The 20,478-nt window shown below is 43.5% G+C and overlaps 1 long non-coding RNA gene across 1 annotated transcript; it reads left to right on the plus strand.

The window, feature by feature from the left end:
* The first annotated feature begins 16,695 nt into the window (after positions 1-16,695).
* On the plus strand, positions 16,696-19,981 carry LOC138296765 (uncharacterized). The gene is made up of 2 exons (XR_011203894.1): positions 16,696-17,549; positions 19,632-19,981. It is a non-coding gene; the product is annotated as an uncharacterized lncRNA (long non-coding RNA).
* The last annotated feature ends 497 nt before the right edge of the window (positions 19,982-20,478 follow it).

Below are 20,478 nucleotides of genomic sequence, written 5' to 3' on the forward strand. Positions count from 1 at the left end.
GTGAAGAGAGAGATGCAGAGGAACTCGGCTGAGCTCATGCATTCGTTATCTAAAGTTTCCCCAGAGACAGAGACCCTAAATAGCCAGAAAAGAGGGTTTGGCTACCTAGGAGAGAGGAAAGGCTTCTAACACCTGAAGGAGCCTATCAGCAGGAGTCTCTGACGTCACCTGGTGGCACTGGCCACTCAGAGCAGCCCAGTGTGCCAGCAGCACCTCTGTTTCCAAGATGGCAGAGGTCTGGAGCACACTGGAGGAGCTCTGGACACCTCCCAGGGGAGGTGCAGGTCAGGGGAGTGGTCACTCCCCTTTCCTTTGTCCAGTTTCGCGCCAGAGCAGGGGCTAAGGGGTCCCTGAACCGGTGTAGACTGGCTTATGCAGAATTGGGCACATCTGTGCCCAACAAAGCATTTCCAGAGGCTGGGGGAGGCTACTCCTCCCCTGCCTTCACACCATTTTCCAAAGGGAGAGGGTGTCACACCCTCTCTCAGAGGAAGTTCTTTGTTCTGCCATCCTGGGCCAGGCCTGGCTGGACCCCAGGAGGGCAGCTGCCTGTCTGAGGGGTTGGCAGCAGCAGCAGCTGCAGTGAAACCCCAGGAAGGGCAGTTTGGCAGTACCAGGGTCTGTGCTACAGACCACTGGGATCATGGAATTGTACCAACAATGCCAGGATGGCATAGAGGGGGCAATTCCATGATCATAGACATGTTACATGGCCAAATTCGGAGTTACCATGGTGAAGCTACATATAGGTAGTGACCTATATGTAGTGCACGCGTGTAATGGTGTCCCCGCACTCACAAAGTTCAGGGAATTGGCTCTGAACAATGTGGGGGCACCTTGGCTAGTGCCAGGGTGCCCTCACACTAAGTAACTTTGCACCTAACCTTTACCAGGTAAAGGTTAGACATATAGGTGACTTATAAGTTACTTAAGTGCAGTGTAAAATGGCTGTGAAATAACGTGGACGTTATTTCACTCAGGCTGCAGTGGCAGGCCTGTGTAAGAATTGTCAGAGCTCCCTATGGGTGGCAAAAGAAATGCTGCAGCCCATAGGGATCTCCTGGAACCCCAATACCCTGGGTACCTCAGTACCATATACTAGGGAATTATAACGGTGTTCCAGTAAGCCAATGTAAATTGGTAAAAAATGTTCACTAGCCTGTCAGTGACAATTTGGAAAGAAATGAGAGAGCATACCCACTGAGGTTCTGGTTAGCAGAGCCTCAGTGGGACAGTTAGGCACCACACAGGGAACATACACATGCACACCTATGAGCACTGGGGCCCTGTGTGACAGGGTCCCAGTGACACATACATATAGGCCACAAACCTATGAGCACTGGGGTCCTGACCAGCAGGATCCCAGTGACACATAACAAACATACTGAAAACATAGTGTTTTCACTATGAGCACTGAGGCCTGGCTATCAGGATCCCAGTGAGACAGTGAAAACAGTGACAATCACCCTGACATACACTCACAAACAGGCCAAAAGTGGGGGTAACAAGGCTAGAAAGAGGCTACCTTCTCACAGAAGAGCAAACCCCTTTCCACACACTCTGTAGTATGTTATGTGACTACGCGATGACAGCGTTTGGGAACCTTTTTGCCATACATGAAATCTCAAATCATGAGAAGCTTAAATAGGCCGGCCCTACCTAAAACAGCAAAATCTTTACATGCAGGATTATCAGTGTAGGTAGCTGCAGCCCCCTGGCTGCCACCCTCTCAGCCAGATGCAGAATACCATCAAGACAAAGCCTCCTCACACTGTCCCAGTGCATGTGTAGCCACATTTCGGCTGCTCACCTCCAGTAATCACCATGGTTAAATGTTGATCGGCTCTTCTCACAAAAGAATGGCCAAGAACTTGTACACTAGCTGCAGCAATGCACACCTAATGTGAAGATTTGAGGAGGGAAAAGAACAGGCATGAGAAACATAAACAGATCCTTAATGCAAATACCCTTCCTGTTGTGCACTGGCCTGGATTAGATTGAGGTGAACATAACATTTATAATACTCCGATTTCCACTTTGCAATCCTCCTGATCGTGCCTGGTTCAAAGCCCAGGTCTATTACGAAGCTGTGGTCTTAGTCCTGAAGGATCAGGCGGTGAAACTAGGGACCCCTCTCCCCACTGTTTGTCGTGCCATGGACATCACTCTACCAAAATGAAATCTAGTCAACTGGACCCTCATACTGTACAGTAGCAAAGCAGTACCCTGGCAAACAGGCTGAAGGATCAGGTACTGGTTTAAGAAGGAAAGTGGGCAACCACCTCCCCCTCGCCCTCACCCTCCCCCCACATTCCTCAGGACCACTCGGTTGCCCTTGCCTTACTGGTCTGTTTTAGAAAAGGGGAGGATGACCACAAAGACTCCTCTCACCAATGCAATGTCATGCCATGAGTATTAGTTGAAGATTTAGCAACCAGCTGTGAAATTGTGAAGGCCCCATAAAATGATAGGGAAAATGCAATGGAAAATAACACCACCTCATAGTCTGGGCTACAAACTATGGCCAGAGATACCAGGATCTTCACTAAGTTGCCTAAATCAATGGGACACCTTTTATCAGGCTTAGGCCCTCCAATTTTTCCCAACCCTTAAAGGCCTTCCTGATGACGAAAAACTGAGCGTGATTGGGCACCCCCGCAGCTTTTGAGAAAAATGCTATAGCTGATACATGTATCCTTGCAAATACACCAACCTCCCTTCCTGAAGCACCTGTTCAAGAAAATCCACTCAGCTCCCTAGCAAGAAACAGGAGCCCTTTGTGTGACCTCCCCCCACATTTAACAAATATACCTACAAGGCCAATTCTTAAGCCCTCTTTATTTTGTTGGATAAGATAGCTGAGACAGTCGTACAGCTGGACTGAGCACCAGACTCCAATGTTTTTCTCAAATGGAGTGACTTCCTTCAACCGCCCCGGGATGCAACTGCTGGAATTCCTGCATCGTGGAATGAAATAAAGCATCAGCCGCATTATTTAAGGTACCATGGTTTAGCTCTAAACAAAATATTCTTTTTCAAGCAAAAGAGTACAATTTCTTCAAGGAACCTGAAAACCATCTTGCTCTTGGCATGTTGCATATTAATGGACTTAACCACTAACATGCTATCCCACCAGACTATGACAGACTGATCACTGAAAAAAATGGTCCAAATACAAAGAACAATCAAGATGAGAAACAATTCCATAAACGTGACATTCTTGATAAGATCACAATCAAATCTTTGCTGGTGCTAATGCTCAGCACACTACTCATTTCCCAAGATGACCCCAAAGCCTACACTGCCTGCTGCACTGGTAAACAAACCAAGCTTGAAGTCTGACCTTAAGGGCTAAGGCTAGACAAGGGTATCATTAAACGTCTCCAAGAAAAATAGCCAGAACCTAAGATCTTTGCTTAAGTTCAGCAGATAAGTGGGTTCTGGGGTGCTTTTGTTTGAGCCTAGACATTGCCTGTTGAATGAAAGTGCAGAAAATATAGGCCTGGGCTGCCCATTGGGATGACCTAGAGAGCAAAGTTGAGCTGACCTAGTAAGCTTTGAGATGACACAGTGTTACCTTTTTTTTGTAACCATCTGTTTAATAATTTTCAAAAATGTATAACCAAATACATAGAACTCAGTAATGTAGTTAATATATCAGTTTTCACATATAATTTCAGGAAAACCCCAACAGTTCCCCCCTCAACCTCCACTTACAGCCAGGATAAAGAGGACATAGCAAACATGTTAGAAACTGTGGTTCTGGTTTGCAGAGGTATGCACCCTGTCCAAGCTGGAACCACAATCCTAGTCAGGGTAAGTCAGATACTCACCGTAAATTAACACGTGCTCACCCTCTGGTAGCTTGGCACAGAGCAGTCAGGCTTAACTTAACAGGCCATGTGTAAAATATTAAAATATTTGTTAAACACTTCAAACAGTAAAACAGTAAACATGCCATACAAAAATAATCCACACCAGGTTAGAAAAATAGATCTTAATTTAATGAACAAAACAAGACCAAAACAACAAACATTCAATAAGCAGAACTTGAGATATGTATTTTTAAAGATTAAAATGCAATATAGTGCTTAAAAGCATCAAGTGACAAATGGGGAAATCTAGTGGTACTAGACTGGGTTAAATGCATAAGTTCAGGCCGACCGCGACGGAGCGCGGGTCGGATACAGTCCCAGGTAAGTCCAGCTGAAGTTTTACCTTCTCAAGAATCAGGCCAAGAGTCCTGTTTGCATGGAAGAAGTTCGCAGAGAGCAAGAACTGCATTGCTTGCAGTAGTCTGCAGGCACAAAGAGTTGGCCGGGTGTCGTGGAGGGCAGGCTGGAGCCTCGCAGTCAAAATCAGCAACATTTTCTGTGTGAAGAGACAAACTTGCGGCGGCTTGTGCTGATTCTTCAGGCGAGCAGCACGGTTCCAGTGCGAGCTACCCTATTCACAGTCGTGAAGAGCCTAAAAGCTTGATTTCAGGAGCAAGAACCACTTCTAAGGGCCCAGGACTGGAGAGGCACCTTTTGGGGGTCAGGAGCTAATTGACGACGGGTCCAGGAGCTGGAGCAGGTGAGCTGGAAGTCTTTTGCGTCCCTGAGACTTCAGAAAACAGGAGGCAAGCCAGCAAACCCTTGCACTCACTTTGGTTCTGGGATGTAGAGATGCAGTTCCAGTCCTTTTCACTTCCAGGCAAGAGGGCAGCAAGTCAGTTAAGGAAAGCAGAAGCCCAGCAGAGTGGCAGTCCTTGTAGCAGCACAGCAGTCCTTCTTCCTGGCAGATTATTCACAGGTCCAGAAGTGTACTGAGTTGGTGGTGTCAGAGGTCCCATACTTATACCCAGTTGTGTCTTTGAAGTGGAGGAGACTTAAAGATAGGTCTTTGAAGTGCACAGAGGCCGTCCCTTCCTGCCCGGGCTCCAGACTCACTACAGGAGGGTATACAGCCCTTTGTGTGGGTCAGGACACTACCTATTCAGGTGTCAGTTTCAGCCCCCCCCTTCCTGCCCAGGATGGCCCATCAGGCGGTGGATGACCCATCAGTCACACTTAAGCCCCCTTTTTGTGTGGCTGCCTAGAGGGAATGCACAAGGCCAGCTTTTACCCCACCCCAGACATGTATTAGAGACAGGCAGCAGGCACCAAATGGCTAAAGTAAGAAAATGCAAACTTTCTAAAAGTGGCATTTTCAGGACTGCAATTTAAAATCCAACTTCACCATAAACTGTGATTGGAAATTGTGAGTACAGAGACACCAAACTTGACAAACATATCTTTTCTAGATTGGGAATTACATTTCTAAAACATAATAAGATAATCCCAATGTTATCCTATGAGAGAGATAGGCCTTGCAGTACTGAAAAACAAATTTGAGAGTTTTTCACTACCATGGCATGTAAAATGTAAAAGTATCCGTCCTGCCTTTTAAATACAGTGCACCCTGCCCGTTGGGTCATATAGAGCCTACCCTAGGGGTGACATAGATGTATAAAAATGCAAGGTTTAGGCCTGGTAAGAATTTTATCTTGCCAAGGTGAAGTAGCAATGTAAACTGCGTAGATAGCCTCTGCACTGACAGGCCTGAGCCATGGTGAGAGGGCTACTTAACTGGGTGTCAAAAAAAGTGAAGCCCACTAGTGTCATTTAATTCATAGGCCCTGGGCACACAGATTGCACTTTTACTAAGGACTTTTAAGTAAATTAAATATGCCAATTGGGAATAACTGAATGTTACCATGATTTAGGGGAGAGAGCACAAGCATTTTAGCTCTGGTTAGCAGTGGTAAAGTGCACAGAGTCCTAAAGCCAATAAAATGAGGTTAGAAAATGGAGGCAACCAAAAGGTCAGGGAGAAGACCACCTTAAGGCTGTCAGGACTAACAGCATAGATATAGCAATAATAGATTAGATCACTATTACCTAGACAAAGACATGATTTTCAAATTTGGCATATTCCCTAAAAAGCATGCAAATGGCATCAGCAATGGAACAAATCTGTAACTATTAAGCTTGTAGGGCAAGCGGACCAGGGCAAACCCTGCAAGAGAAAAGTTATAAATGGTTCCCAGATAGGTTCAATTAATGTTTTGGAGTTAGAAAGGACAGAAGGTAGTTTTTCCATGGCCATGATGTTCCATAGACGAGGATACAAAATGAAGATATGTGGCCGCTCCGGGTTTTTCCAGAAAGCCACTACTACTGTTTTGGGAGCTCAGAAGCAATTTCACATAACCATACAATCATATCCTATCAGCGAGACCGGATCCTCGGGGTTTGCACCTGTTCCCAATATGTCCACCTCTTGACAGCTCAAAACTCTACTAGCCGTTATAGCACAGAGTTAAAGAATGGCCAAGCGAGGGATGGGGTTTAGGTTGGGAACAGCGGGGAAGGAGACCTGTGGAAACAAGAGTTAAGAACATAATAGCAAAGTTATTCACATTAATCTTCATGAACTTTTATGTGAGATCAAGAGTTTTTCAATAACATGACTTTTTAGTTCTGGATACCTGGAAGTAAAAGAAGGATTACGCAGACTTTCATATAAGCGTTTCCAGAACAACATCTTATGCACAGAACATGGAACTCTCTCAAGTTAGTTCTTGGAATAGCAACTACGTCATAACAAGAATCAATTAACAAATTAATTCCCAAAACATGAACTGCGAAAGACTCATGAATGATACTGTAAAGTCCCACTCTGTTTTGATTTGAGTTTCAGGATTCAATTGCCCAGAAATTACTATGCATCTTATTGCTAAACTATACATCAAGATTCCAATACCTGAAATGATTGTGAAACTCTGCCGATCCGAACTGCAAGGGTTAATTGCCAAGAATGAATCGCGCACACTGCTGCCGATTCAACCATCAAGATTCAAATGCCAGGAAATGATTGCGCACTCTGCCGATCTGAACTGCAAGGGTTAATTGCCAAGAATGAATCGCGCACACTGCTGCCGATTTAACCATCAAGATTCAAATTCCAGGAAATGATTGCGCACTCTGCCGATCTGAACTGCAAGGGTTAATTGCCAAGGATGAATCGCGCACACTGCTGCCGATTCAACCATCAAGATTCAAATGCTAGGAAATGATCGCGCACTCTGCCGATCTGAACTGCAAGGGTTAATTGCCAAGAATGAATCGCGCACACTGTTGCCGGTTCAACCATCAAGATTCAAATGCTAGGAAATGATCGCGCACTCTGCCGATCTGAACTGCAAGGGTTAATTGCCAAGAAACAATCGCACACACGATTTAATCAAAAGACCAAAACTCGAAAATCTCTGGAAACGGAGTCGGGGGGCCTAGCCCGACCTCCGCCTTATCGCCCTCCTTGAGGATCACCACTGTAATGAGGACAGGGCCTGGAAATGTCCAAGTAGGCCTCTGGAACAGGAGCCCTGGAAAATGCTGCTGCTCTGCACGGGACCTCTGAATAGTGAGCACGTGGAGCTGGGCTGGGTTCCTTAAATAGACCCAAGTCCCGCCACCTGCCACACCCAGCCAGGCTGCAGGAAAGGCTTGAAAATGAACAATACATTGCAAACAGTATTAAAGACATTTCAGAATAAATACCTGCAATGCAAAAAGTTAATATGCAATATTAGCACACAATGCATGAATTCTTACATTGCATAAGGTTTGTCTCTTTGCATTATGTTGCCAGTAGAGCGCGCACTGTCCTGGTGTTGACATATCCCATTTGTTATTGCAGGGTGACTGAACTGAAGCCTAATATAACAAAGGAAAAGTCTGAACGCATGAGCTAGCCCAAAACTGTTATCATAGCTGCAAGGATCTCACACCAAAAGAGACTAATATTTGGGCACCAGAAATGTTTAAAGCCTACCTCTATGCCGCAGCTTCTCCAGCAGGAAGAGTTAGTGTTAGGATAAAACATCTTGAGCTTTGTGGGGTAGTATTACCATTTGAAGTCAATTTTGCAATGAGCTTCCAGGCCTAAAGTGCTATGAGAATTCTTAGTTAAATCATGTCAAAGGGATTGTAGCTAAGAATCAGAAACATTAACAATCTTCAATTCTTGTCCAGCGTGACCACAACAGGGGTGTTGGGAGGTTGTTATGTAAAATAAGATAATATAGTGCAGAAATGTTGCCTTTAGACTTTCAAGCAGTTTTCATTTTTTTTCTAGAAGGGACACCTCATTTATGGATGCTGCTCAACCGTCTGGATGTGTAACCCATTGTCTCAGATGAGTACAGGGGAATCGCTCACTTTCCTGTAGGAACAATTTCAGTTTATGCTCTTCAAAAGAAAGAATCTCATAATTAGTAAACATATCAGAGATTGTCAAATAGTCACCTGCCTCCCATTGCTCAGGTACTCAGTACTGTGGTGTTTAGGAGTGCAAGGTGATGAAAAAAACATGCCTGGTGAACGTCTTGAAATAGTATCCAAAACTTCGAAAGTATTTTTGGAAGGAGTGCTAAAGTAGGTGTTACTTAATCTACTCCTTTTAAGCTTCCATATTAAATCCCAGATGGATCTACCAATTACTGTCAGGTCAATATGGACTCAATGTTTCTCAGAGGCTCTTAGGGACCAATCTGTGATGATTCTACGTTGTAGCTGCTTTCAAATAAATGTGGCTGAGACATCCTTCGCATGTACCATTTTGACCAGGTGAACAACCCTCCTAATGTTATCTGTCTCTCTTTAATGAAGTAAAATTGATCCAGGTGTTTAATCCAGGTAGCAGCAGCTCTAGCCCCATTGTTATAATCTCATTTCATTTTGCAAAAAGATTAAGTAAAGGGGTAGGCCTGTATGAAGGATTTGGTAAGGGTTGTTCCCCTGTTTGACGAGCAAAGAGATCCAGGCTTCAGACATCAGGGGACACCCTACCGTCATATGTAATTCAATTGAAAATTTGCATTAGATAAGGAGGCAGAGTAATGGTGAAAGTTTTGTAAAAACGGGAAATAAAACTATCCGGACCCCAACCTTTTCTGCAGAAATGGGGGCACCTAACTCTACCCTCAGATCATCAGATAATCAAGGCAAGTCAACCGAGTTCAGATATTGCTGGGATTTATGGGGTGAATCTGTCATGTAAAGAGACTGGTAGAAATCGCAAAATGCCCCGGGTTTTTATGCATCTTGGTTCTCGATCTGGCCAGACAGGAGCACAAGATCTCCTATGGAAATGTGTTTCTGTTTGAGTCTAAGTTGTCTGGCCAGATGGGGACTCACAGTATTCCCATAATCATAGAGTCTTCCTCAGCCGAAGTAACGTAATTTCAGCTTTATCTGTGTTTAGTGCATTAATTTTCCCTCCAAGCATCATCACTGTTCTCTGAAACATTCCTTTGGGGTTATTTTAATGTTCGGATTCTGCTGTAGGGAGCTGGCCAATCAAGGAACCCATTTTACAGTCTAATCTTTGGGGTTCCAGCTAGAGCAGCAATAACATGGCCTCTCCTTAAATGTGCTCCAGGTACATGCACTAGTTGCATCTTAAGGGTGTTTTTAGGTGAAATAGTCAGTGATATAAGTGCGCAACTCAGATTTCAGGACCAGCTCTCTCAATACTGTTGGGTGGAAAATCCCTCTCCCCGCACCCTGTGGGCCCCCACCCCAGGTGAACCAGAGCATCAGCCGAAAAGGGTATCAGATGCATCATAATATTTTGTACCTAGTGCATGAGTGTGTTGCTAAGTAAAATATCATCTATCGTAGAGTAGCTCCTGTGCAAGTGCGAGAGGAAAAGTGTAATTGCTGGTGTCTTTATTCCCTCTCTCCAATGGTCTCTAATATCGAGGGCCTTCAGGGAGGATTTAGGTGCCTTGGAGAAGGCACCTTGACAAGCCCGGATTAGGATATTCTGTCCAAAACAGGTCCCCAAACAAGCTGAAATCTCTAGTGAGGATAATATCCCCAAATACAGAATCCCATGGAGTATTAAGAAAATAGCCTAGAAACGTATCTTGGTTGAAATTAGGAGCAGAGACCGTCACTATAATGAGGTGTCTACCCGCCACAGTATATCAACCGTTCTTATCTGCCTTGGGTGCCCTGAGGTTGAAACCCTAATGCATTGTGAAAAAATAATGCAAGCCCATTGTGTTTGGTAGTAGTCGAGAAGTATAAGGCACATGAGTACATCATATGCCTGATGCAGTATTCATCTTCCTTGGTGAGGTGAGTCTCTTGCACAGCAATAATATCATAGCATCCCTTCCAGATATGGTGCAGACATTTTGCAGTGGGTGTGGATCTTAATCATCATAACACATTGAAATGGTGCCTCTTAAACTCATCACCAAGGAGTTCCCCCCTGCTACCCATAATGCTCAATAGGTATCTGCCTAGGGAGCTTAAACAAGTAAAGTGAGGCATCTATTATATCAGCAATATCACAGGGACAAAACAACAAGAGAGCATAAAACAATAAAATCAAGAAAAACTGGATTAAGTGCAGTACAGGTAGGTAATCCTGAAGGTGACCAGCACGCTGAACCCGAATGGGACGGGTCATCATTGTGCACTAGAAATGTAGCCAGCAGTACCATGTTTCCAGGATCCCACGGGAGGGCCATTCTGGATTCCCCCCCCCCCCCTTTTGAAGGCTGTCCAGGAAAGGGTAGCTGTGTACTATAGTCTTGGAGAGCATAGGCATAGCCTTGTATTTCAGTGCAGGCAAAGACAGAGAAGGGGAGGGAGCAGAGAGGCAGCAGTATTTAAAAAAGCTACTTTTAAGTGTCAACCTGCAGACAGTCAATAGCATATATCATGAAGGCATATCCTTCCAGTCTTGAGTAGGGAGTCTATTCTCATGTCGCTGTTGCACACGTGGCACCTCCCATTGCATCCAGTGGAGCAGCTTTTGACAGTAGTTCCTGATCACTCTAGTGCTCTGCCTTGTCTGCGAGGGGAATTATCTAAGAGACAGACCCCGAGTTCCGATCTGTGCAATGTTGAGGTTTATTTTGTCACTCAAAAGCGATGCCAAAAGAAAACATCTGGCTATATCTGATTTTTTCCCTTTCCAGTTTATCTGTCACTGGCCTGCAGAATTGTCGCCTTGTGAGGGTGGCAAGAGCGATATCCTGACATAGCTCACAATCTTAGTCTTAGAAAGAGATCCGGCCTGCCTACCATGCTGCAATTAAAACCATTCCTTAGTTGGAAAGATCAAAAATGTCACCAAGATATCTCTTGGCTTGGCAATGTCCCTTTGTCCCCTTGGACCTGCCGTATACACTCTTTCAATGTTGAGGAGGCCATATGGATGGAAAGGCAGGACATAAATCCTCTAAGTCTGAGCCCTCGCCAATCTTCTGTAGGTTCTTGATGCAAATGGTTTTGTGCCAAAGACAGTTCGCCAAATCTTCATGTTTTAGGGTTAGAGCAATCGACTGCACCATGGCGTGGGAAAGCATCTTTAAAAAAATATTTTCCTTTTCCCATACCTCCCCACTGGTGATTCCATTGCACCTCCCGGGAGTCAGCATGATCAATGTGCACCTTCAGATTGTCCACTCTGGCGCCAAAATCCGATTTCAGCTATATCTGTTATAAGTTCTTTTCAAAGTACAATCTTGAAGGCTGAGAGGCTTTCCAGCAGCTCTACCTTTGTAAGCACCGTTGTGGAGGCAGGTCCCCTCTGGAATGCTCCTATACGGACTATGGCTGGCGAACTCCCCTGGGCCTGTGGGTTGAACTCCCAACATTTAGCTCAGGAAACCCTATCAGGTCACTTGCTGTGGGGGCGTAAGACAGAGAAGTTCACCAAGTTTTATTATGCACATTGACAACAGGAAATGTACATGGGGAGGCAAGAAGGCCAAAACTATCCGAGCGTGGAACAAGATCAACAAAAGCCATTTGGAGGAAAGCCTCAAAGCTGCATTGCCTGAGCTTAATGAAGATCCCAAAGTAGCGGATGCTAATTATTCTGACTGGATTAGTGAGGCACTTTCAAAACAGGCACCATTAATGAAGGTTAACTCTTATACGAAAAGGCCAACCGCTCCTTGGTTTTGTGCAAAACTTAGTGCCATGAAACAAAACTGTCATAGGCTCGAGAAAGCCTGGAAATTGGATTACAGTGAAATAGGAAGACGTAGATATAGAGAAGTAATTCGCAAATATAAGAATCTCATTGTCGAGGAGAAAACCAAGTTCTATATGGAAAAAATTGATTTGGCCTCTAATTCTTTGAAAGAACTTTTAAAATTGTCCAGGCTCTTTCGAGTCCTAATCTTCCAATTGGTACCCATCCCAGTCAGTTTTTCAGCAACAAATTAACTGATTTAAAAAAAAAAAATTGAGGCAGTATATAGGGAATTCAATCTCACCTGCTCTCTATCACACTTAAGTTCAGAGTGCTCCTCTACAAGCTCAAATAAGCCTGAGCTTTGCAACTTTCCTTCCCCGACGATAGACCAAATGATTGAGCTAACTGGCCACAATAAGGCAGGAGATCCTTCAGATCTCTGTCTGTCTAAGCTATTACGAGGCTCAGTGGACAAGTTCGCTCCAGTCTTAACTACTTTGCTGAACATTGTCATCAAAGCAGGCATTTTTCCATAAGACTGGCAAAAAGCCTCAAATCTACCCCGGTTAAAAAAGCCTTCACTCCATCCCAATGAAGAGAAAAATGATCGTACGATCTCACGGTTTCCCATAAGCAGAGCAGGTCCTTGAGAAACGTCTTAAAAGTTTGTCAGATTATTTAGAGGTGAACACATTTTTGAATGGGCAGTATGGATTTAGGTCAGACTACGGCACCGAGACGGCCCTGGTGGCTGTTCTGGAAGAGATTAGACTTATGATGGACAATGGTGGGAGAGCTGCGGTGGTCCTTCAGGATCTATCTGCAGCCTTTGACATGGTATGCCATGTAGTACTGCTAAAGCGTCTGACAGAAATCGGGATGGCCAGCTTTGCTCATGATCTCCTTTCATCAGTTTTGATGGATAGGGAGCAGATGGTGGCCCTTGGAGAGTTTAATTTCAAATCTTTTTCCTTGCCTTATGGGGTCCCTCAGGGATCATCACTTAGTCGTAAGATTTTTAACATCTATGTGGCTACCCCAGGCCAAGCTGATTCATTCCTTTGGATTTGCTACAGTAGCCTACACTGATGACAACCAAATTGTGGTGTCAGTTTCCAGTAATGTAGAGGAGGTCGCATACCGGTTTAACAGGTGCATGGGTGCTATCGTAGGCTCGATGACAGGCAACTGTCTAAAGTTAAATTCAGATAAAACAGAGGTTCTCCTCTTAGGGAAGGAGACCTCATTTTGGAACAATTCTTGGTGGCCGCAGGCCCTTAGCTCTCTCCCTAAACCAGTGCCTAAGGTTAGGAATCTTGGGAGTAGTTTTTGATGTTGAGCTGTCGTTCTCGGCACCCTTTGATAATATATGGGGATGGATGAGGGTGTGTGTGTGTCCTGCAACATACCACTTTACTTATCCAGTATTTGTAAAAACATATGATGATTTGTATACTATGGTGATGGATGTCATTTTCCTGTGACATAACCTGACATACATGTACTGGGATACGTGCCAATGGAACATTTCACAAGGCTCTGACTCAGTACAATCTGAATGATTTATCTGCATTACTTACAAAGTCATTTTGTTGGTGTACATCGATTATGCCTTGCTAATGAGTACTGGCTCAGGATTTGCATAATGTACACAGTATTTATGAATAACGTTGTTTTGGTCTAAGTTTTATGTACAATACAGACTATACATTTTTATATAATCACATGGAGTCTATTTTGTGGTGTATTTTTTGTGTCACTGATGTGAGGCTAAGCCTCACTGCTCTGTGCCAATCTACCAGGTGGTGAGCACAGAATATCCTTAGTGTGTAACTTACTTGTCCTGACTAGAGTGGTGGGTTCTGCCTGGCTGAGGTGCATACCTAAGCCAACCAGAAACCTCATTTCTGAAAGAAAGCTATCTATTATTTATAAGTGATTTAGAAATGACTTCTTACTGAGCAGAATTCGGAGTGTGTGGGCACAGTTCAAGTCCATATGCATGAAGAAGCTACTGAAATCTAAAAGGGCAGGAACAGAGACAGGCTGGCCAGGATGAGCTGAAGGATTAAATGTAACATGAACAAGAATGAATTGGATCCATCAGAGGAACCAAAAACCTCAAGAAGAGTGGAATCTCCCTCTCTTTTCTCTCTTACAAAGGACGGGGCACTGGCGTTTCCCTATGACCTGGTGGGTCGAATAGTACAATTCTGCAACAGAAGTGAACCTTGGCTTCTCTCTTTTTCCATTCTCCTTTCCTTAAGTTGGTGTTCAATCAGGTGAACCTGGTCCAGAAGTTAAGAAATAGAGGCAGCTCACGGAACTCTTACCAGCTGATCCTTTAACTCCTTCTTCAACTCTCTCTGGAATAAATTAATCTCTGTGTGTTCCACCCAGGTGGTTTTCGCAGCAAGACCACAAAACTGAGTTCAATTGGTGAGTACTTTGGAACTTCCCTGAGAGATCTCATAAAGAGAATCCTCAGGATAAGCTTTATGATATGGTCTCTCGAACTTCTTCTTGAACTTTGCTAATAAATCTGCATATTTTTTCAGGCAAGACTCTTCAGTGACAACCAGAGGAGTTGCCCAGGCCTGAGATGCACTGGCAAAGAACCAATCAAATATCCCACTTTGGTCAGCCAGAGGAAAGTTTGATGCTGAGGAGCTGAAGACTGGCAGATGGCAAGACCTGGAGTGGACTGCTTGATGAAGGGCAGTATTCTGGGTCCTCAAATGGTATAATTCAAAGGTTTGTTGCTAGAAAACAGCAGCCAGGGCAACACCATGTTCCATGCCTGAAATAGTTGGAGATTTTTGGCATCATAACCTATTCAGGTATGGACGCTTACCATAAACCAGATCTGGGTCTTGCATGGTCCAAGGTAAGGGTGACCATTTCCAGAAGTAACAAAGTCACCACACGCTGGAATACACAGTAGGCAAGTCCTATGGAGAAGCTACCACCTTCTCAGGACAAAAAAGCCAAAGGCGTAAAACACCTACTTGCTAATGAAGTCTTCACATGATTGAAGAAACTTAGGAGTCAGGAATCCAGGCGAGGAAGTACCGAGAGAGAAGAGTCAAGATCAGCAAATGAAAAGAGTGAGGAAACAAGTGAAGGTGACATGAAGACCCTAAGGTCTGACTCCATTTTATGTACACCCTGACTCCATCTTGGGTACTAGAGGCCACCATCTTCTCACATTTAGATGTGGGCCCCATAAAATACCGAAGTAAATAATCCCTCTACACAAAACTGTGGGACCTATAAAATACCGAAATAAATAATCCCTCTAAACAAAACTGTCCAACAGACTACCTGTCTGGAATTTGGAACAATGAAGGATTGAAAGAAACCGCTAAACCAAAAGCTAATTTGACCATGTTCAATAAATGAAAAATTCCAAATTAATTTGTCAGAATCCAACATAAATTATAAAATACAAAATAGAACCTATACTTCCACCCAATTTCCTGTTGAAGGTTTAGCCTTATGACATTATATAGCTGACAACTGTATGCAGTGTGTTCTTTCCAATGTTCCTGGATCTAAGATTAATACTCCTGACCCACGTTATAATACACAAACACATGTAGTAGTTACTGCATATAGTGTACATAAGCTCTGCCAACAATGGCTAGAACTTTCTAGTCTTACAAGGGTGAAGGAACACTTTTCCTTAATTAAAGAAAATATGGATTTTTCTGACTTTCTTCTGAGACCACACCCTGAAAGAAATAAAAGATTCATCGCCACAGGAATATACATCATTTATAATTAATTAAATAAATATTCAGGAGAAGACTCGGCAGAACGAATTAGGCAAATAGATCAACAAAACTTGCATTTTTTATTTTATTTATTGACAATTGAATGCACACTCTTTCTAAAAGAGTGAACTCATTAAACCACATTCCGTCCTCAGCCTCAGACCTCATGAAAGGAGACCTGAATTTATCACGACATTGGGCAGGCTTACTTAAGAGCAATTATGCAATTAAACTGGGCACTACAAACACTAAGATCAGGTTTCTGCCTTGGCAACTTCTCAATGAAACAACCCTGTTTCAACAACATAATCACTTAAAAAACACTGGCCAAGAAAGAATCCAAGTACACACTATAAAGTATAGACGACACGACAGCTTCAGACACCAGACCCAGCCGACCACCACAAAACCCACAACCCCAGCCATCACCCTCAACGCCTGGACCCACATCAACACAGAAGAGACCAAAGCCACCATGAACTCCATCCACTCCGGTGCCCCCTCGAACCCCTGCCCACACTTTATCTTCAACAAAGCCGACGACATCATCGCCCCGCACCTCCAGACCATCATCAACAGCTCCTTTTCATCTGCTACCTTCCCCGAGAGCTGGAAACACGCTGAAGTCAACGCCCTACTAAAGAAACCTACGGCTGACCCAAGCGACCTGAAGAACTTCCGCCCCATCTCGCTCCTCCCCTTCCCTGCCAAAGTCATAGAGAAGACCGTCAACAAGCAGCTTACCAACTTCCTTGAAGACAACAACCTTCTCGACCCCTCTCAGTCCGGATTCTGAGCCAACCACAGCACAGAAACCGCCATCATCTCAGTCACAGACGACATCAGAACCCTGATGGACAACTGTCCTGCCATTTGATAAGTTTTGTTTTGACCAATGACTTTGTGTTTCACCACTGCGCATATTAGTTGCTCAATGTTCACCAGTAGCACATGGTATGTTTTGTTCAGTTGAGCCGCCTATTGGCTTTGACATGCTGTATCCAGTCTAGCCGCCTATTGGCTTTGACATTGCATGCCTATTGACTTTGACATGATATTATACATTACACTTTGTATTCAGCTCCGCTGCCTATTGGCTTTGACATGATATTATACATTGCATTTTGTATTCAGCTCAGCTGCCTATTGGCTTTGACATGATATTATACATTGCATTTTGTATTCAGCTCAGCTGCCTATGGGCTTTGACATGATATAAGACATTGCATTTTGTATTCAGCTTAGATGCCTATTGGCTTTGACATGACACTAGACATTGCATTTGATATTTAGGTTAGCTGCCTATTGCCTTTAACATGACATTGAATTTGATATTTAGGTTAGCTGCCCATTGCCTTTAACGTGGAGTTCTGTATTTTTCCAAGCTGTGTTTTTGCACCAGAGAACCAAGATGTTTTGCTCTCACAGTAGACTAGACCTGATAAGAGAGAGTACATGGGCGTCGTTTCTCTTCCCTTGAGCTTGGGAACAGGAGTAGTCTTGGAGACCTGGCCAGTCTCCAAAAGGCTTGCTCAGTTTCCCAGGTCTGAGGGGAGGGGGCACACCTTTGTAACGAATGTAACAGGCTGCAGAGAGTCAGATTCGAATCTGCCGGACCTCGTGCTGGAGCTTGGCGCAGGCTGCCAGCAATCCCGTGTGGGTAGATGAATCTCTCTTTCTCGCGGCTGACAGGGGTCCTCAGCTTGCAGACCTTAGAAAGATGAAGCTGTGAATAGTTCCCACACGGTGAAGTATTTGTTTTGCTTTGCATTCAATATCTTATAAATATAACCTGCTGTGTATATTGCAAACTGATATATTTTGTTTGATTAACGCGGACTTGAAAGCTACTAATTCGTCATTCATTCATAAACATTGTGGTTGGGGAAGAATAAAATAACAATAAAAGTCTTCTTTGACCTCAGAAGTGCATTTCTGTTGTGTTATGTTAGTGCTTAGAAACTAAATAAGAGGAAAGCACTACAATTGGTACCAGAGGTCGTGGGGTGTCGGTCATTAAGAGGTGATTAAGAAGGGGTTTGACGAGTTAGTAGATTTCTAAGTGCACACTTTAAAAGTGTAATTGTTTTTTGTTGTTTGGAGAATTACAGAAATTGTTTTCTGTTTGGAGAATCACAGTAGCACGGCAGACCATGTCTGAGAATACATGTGTTGATGAACTGCCTGATGGTGCTAAGAAAAACTGTGAATTGTTTTCTGTTTGGGGAATTACAGAAGAAAATGCATGTGTAGCTAAAATGCCTGATGTTGTTTTGAGAAATAATTCCCGTTGTATATATGTAGAAAACGTGTGTTTTGGAAGTAATGATGACAGAAAGGTCTGGATACCTTCATCTGCTTACAGAGAAATGCAGGAGAAATGTAGGAAGTTGGAACATGAAAATAGGAATTTACGTGAGCAAATTAGCCAGGATACAATAATTCAAAATAAGACGGAAAGTTATAAAACTGCTGTTTTTGAAGAATCTTTCTTGTCCCATTCCAGTAATGAGGGGGTTAAGACAGCTCCGAGCTGCACTGAGTTTCCGTGTGAGCCAGGGTTTTTGGCAGCCAAAATGCATTCCTTAACTGATAACACGGAGGAGAGAGACCAGAATGTGATTTACGAGTTACCGTTGCAAAATGCACAAGTAAAAGGAAGGATTTTAGAGCAAGACACCCCGAGTTTCATTAGCTTGTTTGATTTTTGGAAAAAGAATAGCCCTCATTTGAGAGAAATCCTAACACTTTTGTACATGGTCACTGTGAAAAATAATATGCAGCTGCGCGCTTGTGATTTGGCAAATGAAATAATGCAGACTTTAGGTTTCTGCGCAGTGCAAGAAGGAAAAACTTATGTACATTTAAATCATGAACAAGGAAAGAAAATAGTGCCCCTAGCTAGAATCATACAATGGATCTGGTACTTGCAAGACAGGGCTAGAGTACCACAGATAAAAGAATTACCAATGAAATTGTGTGCACCATTTGAATTCGTGTCTACTGAAGATAAAAAGCATGTTTGTTTTACTGATGATTCATTGACTGAAATGTTGTTTTCTGGCACCGTAGAAGGAACAGAGTTGTATAATGTGTGTCAGATTTTAAAGCAAGAGCTACATGAGATGTGTCATTTTTATGCTGATTTTTGGTTCTTTGATAATGTTTTAGCACCTAACTGGTTCAATTACCTTGCAGATGTTAATGAGAAAAATGCAGAGAGAGAAGTGTTCACCCAGAATTCTGCCTTAGTGGGGATGGCTATGTGGGTGCCCCAGAAATGTGAAAAGGCCACTTACAGGTGGGCAGAGATGAGAGAGATGCACATTCCCCTAGATTTGATAAAAAACTGTGCAGCACGCACAAAAGCAATCTGTCATGCAAGCAGTCACAGAGCAGTTGGGGAGAGGAAAGTTACCAGAACAGAAATGGCAAATTGATCAGGTTTTAGGGAAAGTGATTGCTGCAAATTACCAAGGAAAAATCGAAATTATGCTGATACCTAGAAAAGAATCTGATTCATTCATACAAATTGGAGACAGAATGGCCCAACTTGACAAAAATGCAGTGAATGGAGGTTTGGTAAAGAAGGAGTCTGCCCCAGCCCTTCTGACAGTGCAAGAAAAGGGGAGTTGTGGCGCAGCAGATAAAAACCTCAGTACTGATGTGTGGGCTGAAGCCCCAAGTGATCCTCCAGAACCTGCAGTGAATATAACAAAGGGCCCCAAAAACGTCTTGCTGATTATAAAACAGGGAAAGAAAGAGGAAGGGTGCAGTTTAAATGAAAAATGTTATTTGCAAGAAAAGTCATACTTGTTTCTTTTGCAGATCCGACCACGTTTCGCCACTGTCCCTGTGTGTGCTGTGTGGTCCCCCTTCCGGTGTGTGCGTGTGGGGTCGGGGAAGGGACCGAATCCCCAACCTGAACCTGGCTGAGTAAAGTGCCAGCACCATGGATCCACTTTGCGCAAACTGCGCCTTCAGTTCAAGTTCAACTTGTTTGCTGTGTTTTTTTTTTTTTTCCCTCTCGTATGGAACTCTGACTTTTGCTTACCTTCCAGAAAACCTTTCAGGTGGACCGTGCACCTTTACATGAGCAGAACTCATGCCACATCAAATTGCTAACACTGTTGAATTAGAGACTCATTCAGAAAAAAAAAAAAAAAAAAATTGCCCAGTCTTTTCTATGTAGATGTATCTGATGTGAAAGGTTATGAGATCAATGTGTTAATTCACTTCTATTGCTTTACAGGGATTGCTTTGATCATAATGTTTTTTTTTGTGCTGATGTTTTTTTTTTGTTTGTTTGAAATATGAGATATGTGAAACAAAAATTCATTGGTCAAAGGGCGGAATGTCCTGCCATTTGATAAGTTTTGTTTTGACCAATGACTTTGTGTTTCACCACTGCGCATATTAGTTGCTCAATGTTCACCAGTAGCACATGGTATGTTTTGTTCAGTTGAGCCGCCTATTGGCTTTGACATGCTGTATCCAGTCTAGCCGCCTATTGGCTTTGACATTGCATGCCTATTGACTTTGACATGATATTATACATTACACTTTGTATTCAGCTCCGCTGCCTATTGGCTTTGACATGATATTATACATTGCATTTTGTATTCAGCTCAGCTGCCTATTGGCTTTGACATGATATTATACATTGCATTTTGTA

Source organism: Pleurodeles waltl, chromosome 5, assembly GCF_031143425.1.
Source record: "Pleurodeles waltl isolate 20211129_DDA chromosome 5, aPleWal1.hap1.20221129, whole genome shotgun sequence".
NCBI classification, from domain to species: Eukaryota; Metazoa; Chordata; class Amphibia; order Caudata; family Salamandridae; genus Pleurodeles; species Pleurodeles waltl.